This window comes from Pholis gunnellus, assembly GCF_910591455.1.
Source record: "Pholis gunnellus genome assembly, chromosome: 19".
Lineage (NCBI taxonomy): Eukaryota > Metazoa > Chordata > Actinopteri > Perciformes > Pholidae > Pholis > Pholis gunnellus.
Window position 1 is genome coordinate 1,923,548 of NC_136546.1, and position 20,585 is coordinate 1,944,132.

Genomic DNA, 20,585 nt, shown 5'->3' on the forward strand with positions numbered 1-20,585 from the left:
ACTTGTGTTTTCCACAGAGATTATTTTATTATCCAAATATGAATCCAAAATATAATGAAAAATCCCATTGTGTCTTTGTTGAGGGGACCAGAGCGATGCTAACTTCTGGTTTGGCCTACAAAAATAGTTTCTCCTGCATTTGGTGACTTTTGGTAGTCATGATGGAATATAGTTGCATTAATGGTGATATATTCTAATGGTACTGGTCCAGGGTACTGCGCGTTACATGCAAAATTGTCCCTCACATTCATTGTAGGAGACGAAACCCTCAGAAAATGAAGGGCCACTTAGGTGGCATCTCAGGTAACTTCAACTTAGAAATACATCCTTTAGGGTGCAGCAACTTCAGTCCCTGTGCCAGCCAAGCAATCCTTTAGACACCTAATTAAGACACTATTTCATGTCCTCCATCACATATAGTCCGACGCAGTGCTTTTCTAATGGCCCCGACTGCCACAGAGTTTATTATCTTCTTAGTGGTAATTAGCTGTTCAGTGTACTTGAATCCTTCTCCAGATGCAGCCAGGGTATATGTGGGAGGAAATGACTCCCTTTGTCGCAACAGGAGATCCGACCCCCCAACAACACATTGTCTCGCTGTTTTATCTGCAATGCTAAGAAGAAACTTATAGGGTGTTTAAAGCAACAAGCTATAGGATTTTCACATCCATATTAATTCTTATTGATGACCTTTCTAAGACATCCAAGATATAAAACCATGATAATGAGCTGCAGATAATAAGAAGCACCAATTTAAAGTAGGTACAGGTGAGAACTGAGACCAAAACATAAAGCATCTAAAATGTACTAACTTTTTCTGTGACTTTTTGACATTTTAGCAGTATTTCTAGGAGTTCTGTTTTTACAGAGTGTGGCAGTAGCACATGGCAGCACTTTCCTGTCTCCTGAACAACAGCAGTGATTAAAGAGTGAGCTCCCCTGCTTAATATAAGACTAATCCTCCTGCCCTTTTGGGCTGTCAGTCTAATCAGATGAGCGAGCAGGTCAGGAAGATTCATCAAGGCCTCTGGTCACTGCTAATGTACTGGTTCCTCTGAACTCCTCTTTAACTAACGATGTATGTGTGTGAGAAATGACTATATTAATATTTTCATACTAACAATAGATCCAAAGTGAAAGGTATCAGTGTTAATTCTGAGTACACCAGACTCAGGCCATGTCCACACTACTACGTTTCCATTTTAAAACGCATATTTTTTGCTACATTTACACTGAGCGTCCACACTACGCCGGAGCTTTCGAGCACAGGAAACGGATAAGTTTAACAACGCTGCCAAGGATGGATACGTACTCCGGGGTGACCTCCTAGTGTGGACGGCGTAACTGCATAAGTTTGGAAATGATGACGGCCACGCCCGCGTTTGCTACTTGATTGGGTCTTAGCGGTCACGACGTGTCCGTCCCTGATTCATCACAAACAACAACAGCCTTGATTATCCATCGACTACCAGGTTAATTCAAAATGGATCACAGATTACAGGTGTTGCTGACCTTTTTGTCTAAACTAGCAGCTGTTGTCCAGTTAAATTCTGCATTTTATAATACTGCTGACATGCGGAGGAAGCAGCTGTTATTGGAGCGATTAGAGAGCGACTTGTCCAGCGGCGTTATCAGACCTACGTCTGAAGTCACGGTTTGCAGCTTTGAGGAGGACGATGGACAGAAAACGGAGGACTTTCCTTTTCCTATTAATGCTTATTTTGCTCTGCTCAACTATTGTTAAGTTTGCACAGAAACTGTAAAGGAACAAAAGCATTAATTGCTCTCCAGCAGGATGTAGACTTCAGCCAACAAAACGGAGAGGAAATGAGTGAGAGACGTGTGTTGACCACATTTATGGACCATAATCTAGTAAACTTTGATTTGTAAGTGTTGATTTTGAAGTAAATTTGATGTGTTAGTGAGAGACAGAGAGAGAGAGAGAGAGAGAGAGAGAGAGAGAGAGAGAGAGAGAGAGACCCGCAGTGTTGTAACCAACTTTGAAAAAAAAAACTTTTGACAAAACGTGTCTGTTTGAGTATATCGGGGAATCTTTCACCTCATTGTTTTGCTTTTACAGCCTTGTCTATGAGCCATAGCATGCAGCTCATTGAAGACTTGACCTTGATAAACCCGCCGTATGCTACCCGTCCCGCACCAAACCACACGTTTCGAGGTCTCGCCTATTTCTTCAGTACTGTACGGTTTACAGCAAAATTATAGACAGTAAAAAAGATCGTTTGACAGTTTATTGAGATCATTCCAGCAACATTACTGCAGTTTCAGCGTAAATATCTGTAAATATTTTACAGATATGAAAAAAATTCATATTTACAGTATATTTAATAAAACAAAAACAAAAGCCCTCTATCATCTTTCTGTGGTTAGAGTCTCTTCATTTGTTAAAACAAAGCTTTTATTCACAAGTATTTGCTGGACAGTGTAATGCAGTGACTTGCACGGCTCCATTCCAATTAGTGCATCTTTCTATTTGTTGATTGTTATTTACAAATGAGCAAATGCTTCCCAACATTTGTTTGTCTCAAATATATATAAATTAAATTGATGATAAAATGAAATGAAACATTCTGGCCATTATGAAAGGCAAACTACATAGAAAGAAGGGCTGGCAGCAGCGCTGTCTGTGGACAGGAGAGGAGAGACGCAGCAGTGTGGTCCGGGCCAAAGTTAGCGACCCGCTAGTGAACATATCGAAGCCTTTAGTGGTTATTCCTCTCAGAAGTTGGTGGAGACTAAAAGAGAGCTAAAAGAAAAACAAATGTTGGACTTAAATTCTTCAGGTCACCAGAAAAAAGACAAATGAATGCTCATGTTGTCTCTGCTGCATGTGTAAAGGCCACTGTTTGCCAAGACACTCACTGTGTCTTGGCAAACATGCCGTTCATGTACGACATTGATTCATTTTAAAGTGTCATCTCACTCCGATTACCAACACTTCTTGAAAAATGCTGTCAACAGATGAGATGTTTCTAAGGATGTGAACAAAGTGTTGTTATGCAACGCAACGTTTAACGTGACACGCTCCCATTCTCACTGTTCTAAATGTTTTCTATATGATATTCACAGCATTAATAATCAACTATTATCTATGTGAAGACATAGTGGAGAAAAGTCGACCTGAGCAGAGAATGTTTCAATTTTGTGAACAAAAAGTCTGAAATGTCTGACATGGAAAACTCAGAATCTAGACAAATGAAACTAAACTCAACCGCACAACTAAACAGCACTAGAGACAGGTCATAATATGTGTTAATCGTAATTTAGGTGGCCTGATCTTTTATTATAATTTACTTTTCTTTGACATAGCTCTATGCTCTGGGCTTGTATGCTCTTAGTAATATACTCAGCCCTCATAAATCACCAGTGACGCTAAAAGCACCAATTACTCTCCCGGGAAGTTGACAGACAATGGCAATTGGTTGAAAAGGCAACTTAAGTATGGTTTGATTGTCACGGGGATAATGTTTCACTTCTGTTGTCGCAGTGCGGGTGAGTGACCTTTCCACCCCCCCACCCCCCCTAAACCCCTCTCCTAAATCAGTTGCTGTGATGTGGATCACATTCCTGGCTGTTTACATTATCCCCGTATGCCAGACGCTGCCACCAGCCTTTCACACCTGTCCCGTCACGTCCTCGGAAGGGAAACTGTGATACATTTTGGGAACAGAAAGGCCTTTGTGTGTCTGTGTGTGTGAGGAGGGAGCTTAATGCACAGACATTCACACAAATTCAGAATTGCCCACATGCCAGGACTTACACGCAGCTGAGAGATGGCCCACACAAATTCACGCAGAAACACAGCGAGACACATATTCGCACACGCACTCATCGGGCTGTCAAAGCGTCAGAAGAGTGAGTTATGGAGCGGGTGAATGTGTCTGAACACGGAGGGGAAGATTCCATTGCTGTGAGGAGTGATAAATGAGAAAGGAGTGAGAAGTGGAAGCTCCTCACTCCGACTGAGACGCCACAGTTGCTCAGCAGAGAGACCACAGAGGCAGATATGTGCTGTCACCTCAGTGCCATCCTTCATACGTATACAGTTACAGAAGAATAAAAAAAATCATAGCAAGAAAGTTTTAATTTGCTGTAAAAAGACTCTTTAATGGCTTTAATCTTGTGCTCTATGGAGTTTTCTTGTAAATAGACAAACGTTACACACTAAAACACATTGTGTGTATCCTTGAGGTACAATGGCTTGTCTGCAAAAGGCTTAACAGCCATGATTTTAAGTTGTCTGTCTCACACACGTCTGTTGGAACAGATGCACTTCTATTTTATTTTCAACACAGCTGTCTTCACAGGCCGCTTAATGGCTCGCGTTCCACTCGTGCTTAACACCTGGAACACCAACTCAAAGCGTACTTTTACGATTCTAGTAATTCTTTATGAAGTCTAGTTTCTACCATTTTTTGTGTGTAACTGCAGTGATGGTGTATTAGGCTCTGAGCACGACCAAAACGCAGGTGATCTACACTCAACACTGCCTGAACGCATCCTGTGTCGACTCGACGGAGGACCGGAGCTGTTCTGGTGACGTGCTGCTGACGCTACACAGGCTGTGTACACATGAGAGCATGTTCTTCCTCAGAAGTTATTTGCAAAGCTGATTTTTTTTAAATATATTTTAAATATTACATTGTTTACATCCATGTTTGTTCGAAGGAACAATACCGTGCACCGTGGGGGTCCCCCAGGGAAATCTGAAGGAGTCAAATGGTTTTTAATGGAATGAGAAAGAAAAATGGATATTTCCACACATAATTATGTTCATGACAAAAAAGACGTTCTGACTTCATCTCACTGGGATTGTAAACATTCTGACTAAATACAATCAATAAAAAGTAGTATTATTTAATGATTATTTATTTAGTTACAAAGTTCATGAACTGTTCATACAAGAGGGATTCCTCTTCCCTAAAGCCTCTTTATGGAGAAATAGACCAAAGAACTTTCAGAGTCCTAACTTCAGATTATGGTTAGAGAAAGGCATCATTTACCTACAACACTGATGAGGATGGAGTCTTTCATTATTTAGAACATTTTAAACAGAAATATTGTTTGACAAATAAAGATTTCTTCAGATATCTCCAACTATGTGACTTCATTATAGTTGACCATGATGGACGGTGGAATTTAACTCTGTGACACTTATGGAAAACTTGTGTCATGCCGACCAACCACTGTTTAAAACAATATCTAGAGTGTATGAAGCTCTTATGTCGACTTTAATAGTACCTGATTTGGATAGATCCAGAATTAGACTGGAGAATGACTCTGGATAGGGAACTATGGGGTGAATAGTGCAGAAATGGTGCTACCTCTCTTTTAAATTCTGGATATAGACTGATACAATTTAACTTCCTCCATTAGCTCGATATCACTCCATATAAATTGCACAAATACAACTCCAATACTTCACCCCTTTGTTTTAGATGTGGTGTAGAAAAGGTCACATTTTACATCTCTACTTGGAGTGCCCTAACCTAAAGAGGCTTTGGCGGGGGGTCTGCGACACCCGATCCAGTATTCATGGCGTTGACTTTCTATTGGAACTGTAGCCTTGTTTATTGGTTAACTTTACTAAGGCCAACCTTAAAAACAGTCTGTGTAAGCAGAGTACTTGTCTTCTCTTTGTATATTTAGTCAGGGTGGCTACTAATACTGCCGCACATTTATTTGTTTCCAACAAACTGTTGTGTTTTCTTGCAGGAATGTTGGAATTCATCACTTCCAGTGCTTTGAAGAGTCATCGATTTTTTACTAGCCAGCTAGGCGAGGCTCTAGGGATGGGATTGTCATTATGTATGTCATCCTCAACTATTAGAAAAATCACCATGGGATTTTGAACTGATAATCTTTGTCCCTCCAGGATGAATCCTATCATTTTGCTGATGTTTTAACTATAATTTGTATAATTTTTTCCATCAGGAGGATCATGTGATCCGTCATGTGTATACTGGGTACATCCCAAGTCTCTTAATTGTCATTTCCTCGATCCTCGATTGAACCGGAAGTTGTTCTGCTCCGCTATATTGACGGCCGTCCCAAAGCTCCTATTTAGAGAGAGGAGAGAGGAGAGAGGAGAGAGGAGAGAGGAGGGATCTCTGAGGAGCCATGAGCGAGGGACCACGAGAGCAGCCTTCCAGGAAGTGTTTTAAAGGCCGACACGCCCCCTCATTGTTCATCAGTCATGTGATTGGACGCTGCAGCTGATCGGACTGATGCGATTTTTTTCAACATGTAAACAGTGAAGACCGATCAGATTAAACTCTAGTTTATATTTGATTAGTTTTCTGATTCACCGTCTGGTTTAAATATGTGTTCATTGTAGTCCGAACAACAAAAGGACCACAAACAACTTTCTTCATTTATTAGAAAGATTTGTGTTTTCATGATCTGATATTTCCCTCAATACCTTTTATTATGGAAACAATTAAAGTCAGAGAGCTTTTTACATCATTTATCATCATGTCATTCAGTCACGTGAGGCTGATCATTCCTGAGTGTTTGATGAGTTTTATCATTTAAGTTTAACCTGAAACATGGAGCCTAATAAATGAATTCCAGTAGTCAAGAAAAACCATAATCATATTCTGGGTTAATTGATAATGACGTCACAATCTAAATTTCAAAACGTACAGACGCAAGTAATTCATAAATAAGACGAACGCATTCTGCTTATAAACAGATCACAGAACAGTTTGTTAAAGAGGTAACAGGCTACAGAGAGACAACACCTCTACTCTGGCAGTCAAGACAATTGTGCGTCTTCATTGGTTATTAGTAATATTAGTTTTTATTATTAAGTACAGTGATCATTTGAACAGACTCAAACTTATCAAAAGTCTCTCCAGCTGTTAAAGCCGACTGACAGCTGCTGATGTGATCAGCTGATCCGCCGTCATCAGAAACAGACGTCGCTTCACGTGACGCAACTGAGGAAAGGACGTCTCATGTCTGTTAAAACATATTTCCTCGTTTCCTCTCTCCTCGCATGGTTTCCTCCATGCATCCCTGGTGGAAGGGACAAAGACGCAAAGAAAGGATGCAAGTGAGGGAAACGGGGATGTAATTAAGAGACTTGGGATGTACCCACTGTGTCTGTGAGTGAGTGTGCACCTCTGTGTTTGTCCACGACTAATCAAGAGTTCTATTACAGGAAACTGCAGAATATTTTGGATTGCCATTTATGGCTGCATGCAACGACCTTTTAGGACCTGTTTTATACTGATTACCTGCTGACTCCTCACGCACTAGTCATAACCGGCCCCTGACCAGTAGGGGCCACTAGTGATAACACAGCTGTGTGTTATCACCCCCCCCCCCCCCCCCCAGCCCAGAGACACACTGGGGTGGAAACAGTTTGCACACTGTTATTGTTTTGGTTGGTATTTTTGGTTAACAGCTCAGAGCAAAGAGAGCTACCAGTACACGCAATGCTGAGTACATCGCTGCCACTCTTACAGGCAGACAGCTCGATGAGTTTGATTTTGTTTAATTTCAAGATTGTATGAACTGTCTTATAAGACAACTTCAAGCCGATTGCCTGCATTTAGTGCAGCTTGTTTCTGAGATCGAATGAAGTTGGTTTTACGCCGCGTTGCAGCCTGTTAGTGTTTAGACAGGGGGGGGGGTAAACCATTTTTATTCATTCAATCACACAATACAGCTGTGGTATTCTGATATCACTCTGTGGGAATTATTACATTTACTTCAGCAACTACTTCTGAAGATTAAAAACAAATTCTTGATTATTGGTTTTTCTTTACAATGAGCTAAACAGTCCCACAGACCCGCTGGCAAACATCTGCTAGCTAAGCTTGGGTGCTGTCACACTGTATGCGTCCGTTTGCTTGGTTAGTGCTGTGTGTGTGTGTGTGAGCTGGTGGTCAGAAAGCAGTCAGTTGAACTCTGGTGCGGACCAAACAGCCGAACAGAGACCGTGCAAAAAGCAGACTCTGGTGCGGGTCGTTTGTGATGCAAAGCAAATGTTGTAATCTGTGCTCTAAGACCAAGGGGATACAACCCATTTATGCAAATCAACATGGGGATTTTCCTGGATTAATAGGTCCTGATGGGGGTCCTGATGGTGCAGGATGACGAGCGCCAAAACTGTCCAATCAAGGAGTTTCCTGTCAGTCTGTACATCTTCATGTTTGCTCCTCTTGGTTGGTTCGTAAGAATTGAGTGTGAACAGGAACCGGACCAGAACTATAATGCAACAACGTATCACTTATTCCCTTTGGGCCAGACTAAATGAACCCAACTACAGGTGTGAAATCACCCAAAAACAGGCATCAGAATTCTGTTCTCTATCCAACAAATTATCAAACTGATGATGAATTTCATTCCCTAATAAATTGCAATGTCCATTATGGGCCACAGCATCGCTGCCTTCCCAGTGCTTTCTTATGAAGCCTTCCACTGTAAGTAGGTTCTAAAAGCCATTTCTGATGCAGCGAGCTTTGCTCTGAAAAAAAGCTTTCATGAACTGGATTCAGGCTGATATAGTGAAATATTAATAGGTTCAAGAGTAGAAAAGGTTTCGACTCCGCTTCACCTATTATCTCCTACACATGTACGCCTACTGGCACATACGTATCCTCCTGACATCAAATACATGCTTTATATCACACAGCCTTTACCGGATCAGCTCTCTGTCATCTTGTTCTTTCTTCCTCTCTCTCCCTCTCTACTACTCACACTTCACAGCAATCCATTAAACCACACACTCATCATTGCCCACACACACACACACACACACACACACACACACACACACTTCACAGCAGTGCACGCAGCCCAGCCCGCATCACCGCCAATCCATTTCTCATCGTCCCCACTCAACACCGGGATATTGGACTAATGGGTCTGATAGCACGCCCACTGCTATTGCAGGAATTACCGGGTGCAGTGGAATAAAGGACGATGGGAGTGTCAGGAGGAGGAAAGTAAAAGACGAGGAGATAGAGGAGGGAAAAGCAGATGGCGAGAGAAGGAGAAGACTGATGGAGCTGACACGCTGGGAGACACAAAGATGACAGGGCCAGACTGACAGGAGGCACCAGCAGAAGGGAGACGTGAAGAGTGCACCTCACTGTAGTCACACAGCGCTGCTCAGCTGTCAGCACCCCTGGTGTACAATCTAAACATCAGGATCCTTTGATTGTGACATTTCTTTGTTTCTTTTGTGCTTTTTGTCTGAGCTCAAAGTAAGTGCTGTCGGACCAAATGAAAGCAGACGAGAGGAGCTCGGGGGAAAAACAAAAAACAACATGTCGTCTCGCCGGTCGCATTGAAAAGAAAACACTTGTCTGTGTGTCCCGAAGCTCGAGTGATTTAAGCGCTTTCTTCCCACATGCTGTGATAACCGGGTCCAACGCTGAAATATTGCCTTCAAGATGGCAACAGTTTCTCTCCACTTGACTTCTACTTTCTGAGACTGGAAATGAATGATTCTGTATCCATGAATGAATGCATCGTAGGAGGCCGTTGTTGGATTATTGGAAAATTACATTTCTGTAAACGCACTTATTACTAAATAAATTAGTGCAACTACAATCTCCTTTTGTCTCTGATAGTCCTGATTTAATAAATAGTAATTATCTCCAGGCATGTGTAATAAAAACATGAAAAACAAATGTGCCGGTGGGTTTATGGATGGATATTTGAGCCTGGAAAGTCAAATTCATAGAAACATGTTTTTAATGAAGTTTTCAGGGGAGGTGGGGAGAGATTTTGGAATCACACAGCTCTGTCCCTTCTGATGAAAAATAGAAATAGATTTGTTTATTTGGTGAACCTGCGAGTGTGACATTTTTTTCCCTCTTCTTGCTATTTTTGAATGTGTCAGCGCAACTTATAATTTGAATGTAAATCGTCTCGTTCTGTCTCCCGGTCCCATTCATTAAAGCTTATTTCAGTTAAATCCCTTCGGAGAAAGTAAAGCAAACAGGATTCAAACTAATGCAAACAGAAAACATCTGCAGCTGCTTGTGATCTTTTTTAACTGTGCGAAGAAAAAAAAGAAGAAGAAAAGAGAGACAAAAAGCACAACAGCTTAATGCCTTAAATCTTCCAACTGACTCTCAAACAAATACCCTGTTTATATATGAATTATTCATATTCGACTGACTTGATTGCTACAAGGGGCAAACACAGCAGTCTTTAAAAAGCATCTCCTTTGGGCATGTCGTCTCTTTTTTTCACCACCAAAGTTTCCAGATAAGGTTCAGCTTTCCCCTAATCAGCTAATTTTAGAAGCCTTTAAATTAGCCATGCCTCTGCGTTTGACTTCTATCACTTCTAAACTTTGTCTGTGTATTTACCATTCCTCCATAGTAATGAACATATCAGCGTGTTGCAATTAAGCAGAGAGGTTCACAGATGGGAGTAATGAATTAACTCCAATGAATGAAGAAGTGTTTTCTAGGCTAGAGGAGAACCGAGGTGTTTCCAGGGGTTAGTTGGTTGGATTCTGTGTGTGTGTGTGTGTGTGTGTGTGTGTGTGTGTGTGTGTGTGTGTGTGTGTGTGGGGGGGGGGGGGGGGGGGGGGAGTGTGCATGCTTGTGTATAATTGGATTCTCGTTGTTGGAAACACTGTGAGTAATTTTTCCGTTTTTTCCCCGCTAATGCTTCACTAATGTTTCTTTGTGTGATGCCGATGCGTTCGGGTAGATATATTTCCCAGTTGTAGTCGTATCGGTTCATTCAGTGTTCAGCCTGGGGAGACACGCGCCATAATAGACTGAAAGGTTAGCTAGTGGAGCAGCCAGAGGCATGTTCCACTTGAGTCTCTACCTTAAATTGCTGGTATTCATCAATGTAAGTGATGAGTCTGCATGATGAATGGTCTCTCATTAATATCATTATGCTATTAGGCTGCGTCTTGCTCTCTCCGCTCAACCTAGAACATGCATACGTACACACTTGCTGGTGCATCATTTGGGTCGGTTTTCTCTCTGCATTCTCCTGTATACCTTATTAAACCAATCCCTTGGTCTCTCTTTGTGTGCCCTTCTTTCTCTGCCAATGCTTATAGATCACTGCATTTTACAACTGCAGCGAGTAGTGATGTCACACACGGATACTTTGGTACCAAGTCCATGGCAAAATTGTTAATAATCAAAAGGACATTTTTTAAAAGCTCACAGCTGATGTTATTTTTCATTTAGACATTAATTAAACTTGCTATAATACTAACTACACTTCCTTCCTTTTGAACAACAAACCTGTGTTGAGATCGGCAGGAAAGCTAACGATAGCTGTTAGCGGCCGGTGGGCAGCTCAGTCCTGGTTTGCTAAATGACGGAGCTAACGGCTAACGTTGACGGAGGTTGCATTGAGTTACATTATGATACGTTACAGCTCTATTCAGTAAAAATGAGTATTGGCTATAAGTAAAATTAGAACGTTGTCATGTGTTTAAATTTAATCTTTTAAAATGTTTTTGCCAGAAACTTGAATAAATACAGTTGTTTGAAGGAATTAATTTCACAGCAATATAAAAGGAAAGGAAATTGTGAGCTGTTTAGCTTCCTAACAGTAGCTCTACGTGTTTATTTCTTTAGTTTTAGTTTTTAAACGATCTACCGGGACGTTTGGTCTGAGTGACGTGTAACAAGATATTTCGAAGACAATGTTCTTATCTAAAAACGAAAGCCTTTAAATCAAGTCAGTGGATCTGTACAGTCAAACTGTCTGTAGGCAAAAGGAGAACTGAAGCAGGGATTAGGTAAAGTACATTTACTCAATTACTGTGCCGAAGTACAATTGTGAGCTACTTGTACTTGAGTATTACCATCTAATGTAACTTTATACCTCTAGTCCACTACATCTCAGGGGGAAATTAAATATAGTACTTTTTACTACACTACATTTATTTGACAGTGTTAGTTACTAGTTAGGCAGAGTCACATTTTTTATACAAAATGAAAATCAACGAATAAACAATGATGTATTATTCCGTAGTGTATTTATTATAGCCTAAATATTGAGTATGTAAAGTAGCTAAACAGTCGAAGTGTCCTTGGGAAAGACACTGAACCCCAAATTGCGGTGAATGTGAACGAATGGGAGTGAATGGGAGAATGGCATGCAGTGTAAAAACAAATGGAGCTGTACAAATGCAATCCATTAACGCAGGCCTCCACAGATGGTGCACATGGTATACAATCACACACAATAGTGTCTGCTTTGTTGCGTTGTCAGGTCTACAAAAAAAATGTTTTTTAAAAGTCAACGAGGAATTTTAATTTACTTTAATCTTATATCAAATAGTCATGGACATACTTAATTGTCTTTATCCACTCCCTACATAGAAAGACGTTTGGAACAACATGTGTTATAATGAAACGGACATGGAAAGGATGAATATCATGTGTTTACTCAAATGTAGTTCTACAACGGTAGAGGAAACCAATGCTAAACCAGCAGACTGCTGTTGAAGAAGCAGAACACGATTCCAGGGTGGAAGCTATTAAAAACCAGGTGACCGCTTTGGAGGCTCCTGTTAACAGCCATTTGGGTTTCATCACCACCCTTCAAGAAGAAACACTAAATAAGAATAGAGTTGGCAATATTATGTATTTACATCATGAGCAGAAAACCAGGTTGTTAAAAAGACAAGTCAATTTGTCAGAGAAATATTAAGCCACAGGAAGACTCCCTCTAAGTCCACCCAGATAGAGACATGCATTCTGCCTCTCAGCCCCTCTGACCCCTCACACACAAACACACCTAATATACCTATCACAGTAGATTTATTCCCTCCAGATATATAACCCACAGACCTCTCCAGCTACAGCCTCCTCCTGGAGCGCTCCAAGCAGATGTTCTTGAACCCTCACAGGTTGATGCCTTATAATTATGGATATAAACAGATTGTGCACATGGTTTAACCTGCCATGGGTGATGAATGGCAGCCCGATCCTGCTGCATAAACCGCCGGTGCCAGAAAAGAGTCCTCTTGGCCACGTAGGGTCAACTGCATGAGGAGGATTTAATGAGGGGGGCCATCCAAACAGCCTGGGTGTCCATCTGTACGCTCGCTCTGCTTCTGCATGTCACACATTTGTGAAGCTGGTAGCGGCGCCGGAGCAGTGGGGCTGCTCAGTGAGGTGTATAAAAGCATCACAGAACAGCTCACGTTACCGGAGTAAGTCAAGGTAAAAAAAGAGGAGCTTGGGAGACTAAAACAAGAAGAGAGAGACCTTTTATAGCAGGGCTTCTCAACCTGTTGTACACCGTGGACTTGATCGTTCTTCACACCTAGACAGTACGCACACTGATAAAAACTCTGTTTGCAGGTTCAATAATCATGTAAGCTTCTGTTCATATGGACAAAAGACAATCGACACTTGGGAGGGAAGGAGCCTCATGTAATGTAGCTGATTATGAGTATAAATAGAATAAAAAAGCATTTTTATAAGTACAATTAGACTAACCCAAAACCACAGTCACTATAATAAAAGTCTTCTGGGTGACATTACATTAAATGTTAGAAAGCTACAGATGGAAGCTTTTACAAGTCTTCTCAGAGCTATGACTCAATAATTATTTAGATAAACAAAGTTTAAACCTCAACAGAAATAACTTTTTAATGTTTTTCTTTCAGTTAAACCGCACTACTGGGAGGACACGGGTGCCCAACAAGCTGCCCGGCTGCAACGATGACTGAAGCACAAACGGGTTGAATTCATCATTTACCACCAGCTTCAGTGAAAGCTGAGTCCTCAGTTCACCCATCCAGGAGAGTTAGCAGCCACAGTGTTGGATGCATTGTGGTGGACACATGCGCCCATCAGTCAGTTTAGCTGTGAGGTTGTCACGTATACAGTGTGCCTGGTATACTCTGTCAGGGCATTACAGGCCCCGTGTGACTCTAGCGAGTGACAGGTCGAGTGAGAGAGAGAGCGTGTGTGTGATGATGTCATAGCTGTGAGCAGTCTATTAGTCGGTGAATAATTGTTACAACTCCTCAAGACCGAAGCCAGGTTCCTGTGTTTTGCTTGCAAAGGCTCGTGAAGGGGGTTAGACCAGAAGTTAGAAAAAACACTCTAGACTGACTTAAGGTGGGCTGACCTATAAGGTGGACTAGCTATCCTGCTTATCTTCTATTTCTAATATTTATTTTAACTGTTTAACTGATGGCATTAATTGGTCAAAATCCGTTAGTTAACAGTTGATTAACATCCCTATCCACCATGCTTTGTTGCTACACTGGCTACAGAAAATAAGCCCAACAGCTGGCCACCTCTCCATCTCTATACAAGTTTAGCCTTCTGAGTGAGCTCAGCTCACCGCTGTGGTGCAGCAGCCATGACAGCTGAGGAGGTTAGCAGGCTAAGCTAAATGATTAGCAATGTTTCTCTCCATCTCTGAAACACTTGGCTGATATTGTTGCTCGCTAGAGCCTAGAATCACAATTTATCATCTCAAATGTATGCAATATGGATTCTGGTACCCAACAACACAGCAGGATGACACTTTTGGATGTGGGACTTTAGCCCACTACTCTGAGGTGGTATGTGTTTGCCTCCAGTTAACACTGTGATGTAATCATGACAATGGCTGTAAAAAAAACGGTCTCTAGAATTGTCTGTTTTTCTCTCAGAAACCACTGTGGAAGTGCAAATGCTTTGAAAACCAATTGCACAAAACATACATTATATATAATTGACCCTTTGTTATGGTATTATGATGCATTATTGTATGCTGAAAACTGGAGGTGTCTCCAGTAAATTTGAAAACACAGCACACAAACCAATATGGAGCACTCAGGTGAACCCTTCATCACAAAGAATGAAAATTAAGGCAGGAAGGAAACATTGTGATATCAGACATGATCAATATGTCTGGTAATGTGGATTGTCAGGAGGGATTATGATGAATGGAGGTGTAATGGAAGTAATGCTGTTAGTAATAATGGATGGAAATATTATTGCCCGTCTGCTCCGTCTGAGCATGCCGTCTCTGTGTGTTCTGTGTGAGCTGCTACGAAATGGGCGAGCAAAGCTCCAGGAATGGAAAATGCAGACAGCAATGATACCACAACAACAAAAAATTGATCTGCAGCTTTCCTGAAAACTGAAATGGAAGTTCATTATTTGGGGGCTGCTGCGGGTTTGTCCAACAATTCTCTGGCTGTAATCTCCACTGGCACTGAAAACATTCAGTTTGAATCCAGCAGCATTGTCTGGTCTTTATCAACTGTCTGAGGATGGCCGCTATAGTCGGACCAACGCTCTCCTACTCATCTTATATTCAGCCTGAGGTTGTATGACATTCCTCGGGGAGATGTGCCTGACATTTGGAGGTAGACTCTCATAGAAAGAGTAATAATGTCACAGGGGCTGTGGGTGTATTTTGGTCTGAAAAAAAGAAACAGTAGACAGACAGGCATTGTCTAATGTAGAGAATGATTTAATCTGCAGAGACAGAGATAGAAATAACCTCAGAGAATATTGGGTTTTCTGTTTTCGTTGACCGCAAACGACAGTCCGTATATTACAGTGAAGAGATCTCAGGAATGTGCACAGAAGTCATTCTGAGAATAAAGCCTGCTGCACTACAAATACTTATACTAAACTGCATGCATTTATACAAGACATAATATCTTACAGCTTGTTCTTTCACCAACACATCTTAACATACTGCTTTGTACAGTAAGACTAGTTTTAAAGGATTACTCCATGCAAGTATCCATGGATTAACATGTAGTGGGGTATTGTTTCACAGCAAACCGATACTAGAAAGGTATCGCAATAGCCTGCCATTAAACATCGTATGATACATCATTTTATTACTACTGGTACTTTAAGTATGACAGTATTTTAATAAGAGCCGTTCCTTTGAGTTGCACTGATGTGGCAGTGTGCCTGTGCAGCGCTCTGCTAGAGGACTGGATTGGGATCCAGCGGTTTTAACTTTACAGGAGTCAAAAAAACAACCAGATATAAACTGTGGGTCCAGGGATTTAGATAGCGTTGACAAGAAAGATGCAGTCAACAAATTGATTTGAAAAGAAGATTAAAGCAGGTCATGAAACGCTCGCACAGTCCTGCTCTGAGCTGGTCTGTAGAACTCCATTCAAACAACAAGGAATGTAACAACCGATAACCAATACAATTAGATTCACCATCTCTTCTGAATCTTAAAGTTATTTTAGTGTGATTCTCAGTAATGGACAGAAAGGAAAAACAGTCTGAGAGTGAGTGAAGGTCTCTTCACAAACACCACTCTGACACAACACAGTATGTTCTATTTCCTGATTTTAGCTGCTTTTGTCCTCAGAACTTTATCTGAAGGAATTGGCATTTTGTGAGTTTTTGTTTTGGAAGCCTCTCGCAGTCTCCCGTGCTACAGTACCACTCTCCTCCTAAATACAGCTAACATTGCTAACAGCACTAAAAGAGCTAACAGTGATAACTGAGGGGGAACCGGAGGGTGGGTGCTACATTTCTGTGACGTCGCTGTTATCAGCTGTAACCGCCATATAAGAGCAGTGCAGAGCTGCAGCCGTGAGCTAGCCAGGAGAGCACACTCACTGAATGTAAACATAACTTTTGCTTATCTTCAACTAAAACAATGACGGTCATACAACTAGATTTTGTAGTAGAGTAGTCAAGTTTCCTTCCAAATGTAATGCAAATTTTAGGGGCCACAGGCAGTTGCCCATTTTGTACATACTTGTCAGTATCAAATACTCCTCTCCTGTACGTTTGTAATGCAGCTCGGAAAAGGCAGCTCTAGCCACACCATGGTCCACAAAAAGAATAAAAGCACCCATAGAAACCATAGACAGTGAAGTGGACGTAGTCATCGTGGCATCACTCATTGGTTTGAGGTCTGTTGTTTTGGAGCCTCGAATTTGCCCGTTGTCGTCTTGTTTTTTTGCAACCAGTGGAGTGTGGAGGAGTAACGCCGAGGTAAAGATGCTGTATATGTCTGTGGTAGCGACCTGTCAATCACAAAATAGCCCCGCCCTAAAGCATCCCCTGTTTTATGGTCTGTTTGACCCTAACTGGACCATCACTTACTAAATGAACATCATGCTGTATTGAAGAAGACTTGAAACTAGAGATTGAGACCATAAACTCATGTTTACGAGTCATTTCCTCATAGACTTCTATACAACCAGAGGAGTCGCCCCCTGATGGATACTAGAGAGAATGCAGGTTTAAGACACTTCAGCATTGGCTTCACTTTTCAGAACCAGATGGTTGCCGCCTGATAGAAACACCATAATTCACTTTTTGGCGAATGATCAGCTTTACCAATAATCCTCTTAATATCTGTGATATCTATGTGATAGAAAAAATACTGTGGAACATACAACTCAATAGCGCTGCAGTGGAATATAATGCACAAGCAGTTTAGAGAGTTTAGATGGACGGTTTTATAATTATTGACACATTGTTTTCGATCACCGCTAGAAGCCATAACTGTTCAGAGTCCAAGATGACTACAGGTGTCATCCACCAGTACGGAGCAGAAGATACTCTGAAGACTGATTTTTGGCATATTCCTTTTTAATTGTAATATAAGGTGATTGGCCACCACAGAAACGTTCAATAGACATGAACAGTGACGGTTTCATTTCAAGAAGTCCAAACTTGTGGAAAACCCACAAAGAAGTCGCACAAAGTATATTTTCACATGAGACTCAAAGCTGTAACGGTGCACCATAGGAACAGGCAACACGGGCAACACTCAATACCTTCATGCTCCGTCTGACCAGATTTATTCATGACCACCACTGCATTTTCCCTCATAAGTAACAGCAAAACTGTTTCAAAGCAGTGTGGTACAGTAGGAGTGTGTGCTGCGTCTGGCTGTACATAGACTGACTGTGTGGGTGTTCCTGTGTATATACCGTACAGGTACTGTGCAGGGCTGTTTGTGCAGGCACATGTGTTCTTGTGTGTGTATGCACAAAGTGTAATGGATAAAAATTTGCACATGTTGCTGTCAGTGGCGATTGATGGATGGGGTGGAACATCGTTTATTGACACAACACCTTCATGTTTCACAAGGCCATCAGTCATACAGAATGCCCATCTGCTGCTCCAGGCATGACCGGTAATTCACACACTCTCACACACACACACACACACACACACACACACACACACACACACAGAGCTGCTGAATGTTTTCATACATTTCCTCCCAGTAGTCATGACCTTCGCTCGTTGCCACATTCACACTGAGAAGAGGTAGCCTCCCACAATAGAGGCCTTTGGGCTTAAAAGAATACTCATAGGTATTTCAAAAGGACACTTACAGTTAACATCACCATATCAGTCTGGCAAGACCTTAAAATGCCAAGAGCACGTCCTGATAAAAGGAACCATTTCTGGAACACTGCATAAGGTCAGTGCTTCTCTTGTGGCCTTTCCATGCTACTTTCTTGTTTTCTCTGCTTTTCCTTTAGAGCCGCACTAATCAACATTTTTTATCACCCATGGTTCAAATCAAATGTGTAAAGTGAAAAAGGTCACTCATAGTGTCAAAGAGTCATCCCCCTTCAGAGAGCAGAGCGTTTCAGTGTCGTTCGGCTCATTGTTTTTGTCTCACTTGACTGTTTTGGTTCAGCTATTTGTATCCTCTGATAAAGCCGCTGTACGCTGCATACCAGCATCAAACAGCAGATGGACGAGGCTAGCAGCTAGCTAGCGAACATAGTGAATGTATCGGCTAAAGAATCGGATGAATTCACAAAGAATGGATTGCGGCCGCTGATAGCACCATAAATTGTAACCGTAAATGTGGATGAAATAATTGTTTGAGTTTAATAAATACCTGCAGCGATCCCATCGCAGCGAATACGATGAGTGGGTCTTCCCATTAAGAGAGACACTGTGCGCATTTACACACGAGGCACAGCGATTCAGTTAGCGCAAACTCTGCAGACATCAATGACTTCACTGTAACTGCATCTTTGTTAATTGGACTGATGTAGCTATAGGGCTCATTTATATAGATACATATTACCTAATTCAGGTCTGCACAGGAGCAGTGAGATGCTATTGTCTTGGTATCACGTTTAAAGTTGCATTTTACTTTTTGAGGGTGCTTTGAGAATAATAGTTTATTGTTGTCTTATTTAGCAGCCGAAACAGCTGCACAATCTCTTTTGTGCAGCAAAACTACGTAAAGAGTGAATATTGGACTTACATTTTTTGTGTAATTAATTTGCACATCAATATATTGTTGTTGTTTCACAACGGTAATCAGCGTTGCATATGTGTCTGACCAAAATACCTAAAAAAGAAAAAGAGAAATGATTCATTTAAATTATTTTTTTTGAGTTTTTAAAGTGTTTTTGTTTGGAATATGTATATTAAGCATATCATTTAGTTATCGCTACTGAGAATTTAACAAAAAACATGATGTAGATAGGTTTGCAGTTTTCAAGGTGTATATTTCAAATTGCATCTATTACACACATGAAAATAAAGTTGTGAACACCGGCTGATTATCTATTATCAGCATCATAACTGTATTTTAACTGATACTGTGTAAAGAGAATACTGCTGTTAAAAAAGCACGTTATTTCACTTTTGTTCATATAGCACAGGGGTGGCCAACCAGTCAGAGACCAAGAGCCACATTTTTTACTGTGTTACCGCAAAGAGCCACATCATACACATGGGCACACATGAACATCACCCTATCCCTTCCTCACACACACACATACCTTTGCTCAGCCAGATTTATTGTAAATGTCACACACCAACATGATAATGACAGAAATGGACTCCTAAGACCACAGGCCAGTCATTTTCAACAATGAACATTGTGTGCACTGTCTCACACAGACAAACTCTCAGTTCAACCAAGACCACAAACAAAAATATAATAATTTACAATAGTGTTTTTCTTTTACTATGAATGTTACTTAGTGGGACTTCTGGCATTCCTTGCCTTGAACAATCCTCTTCAAATCTGGCTTGTATTCCGTTGTTGCCACTCGAAGCAATTCTTTCACATGGGTGTCAGTCAGAACAGATCGATGCTTTGATTTCACGTGTTTCAGGGTAGAAAACACAGACTCGCAGACGTATGTTGACCCAAACATTGACAGTATCTTAAGCGCAGCCCGTTTGACATTGGGGTATTTTTTCATTGGCACACTTTTCCAGAACTCAATGGTCCCGTCCCTTAAAGCAGGTTTGAGTTGGTCCTCCTCACAAAGATCGATCATCTCCAACTCAGCCGCATCCTCATCTGTGACTAGCGGGGCTTTCAAACAGTCCGTCTCTGCGTTAAATGGGTCGACGAGGAACGTAATCTGTGGCCGCAACATGCGCGTTTGACGAAAATACCGTATTTAACTCAAGCGAAGCGAACACGAACATTAAAAAAACACAAATACAAACTTCGATATGAACGTAAGAGCCGCATGAAACCGGGCAAAGAGCCGCATGCGGCTCGCGAGCCGCGGGTTGGCCACCCCTGATATAGCAGTACTTTTAAAATAAAAGTGCGCAATACACTACTTTTGAATTCATTATTTCACTTCGCGCATTAACAATGTGATTAATCGCAAAAAAATC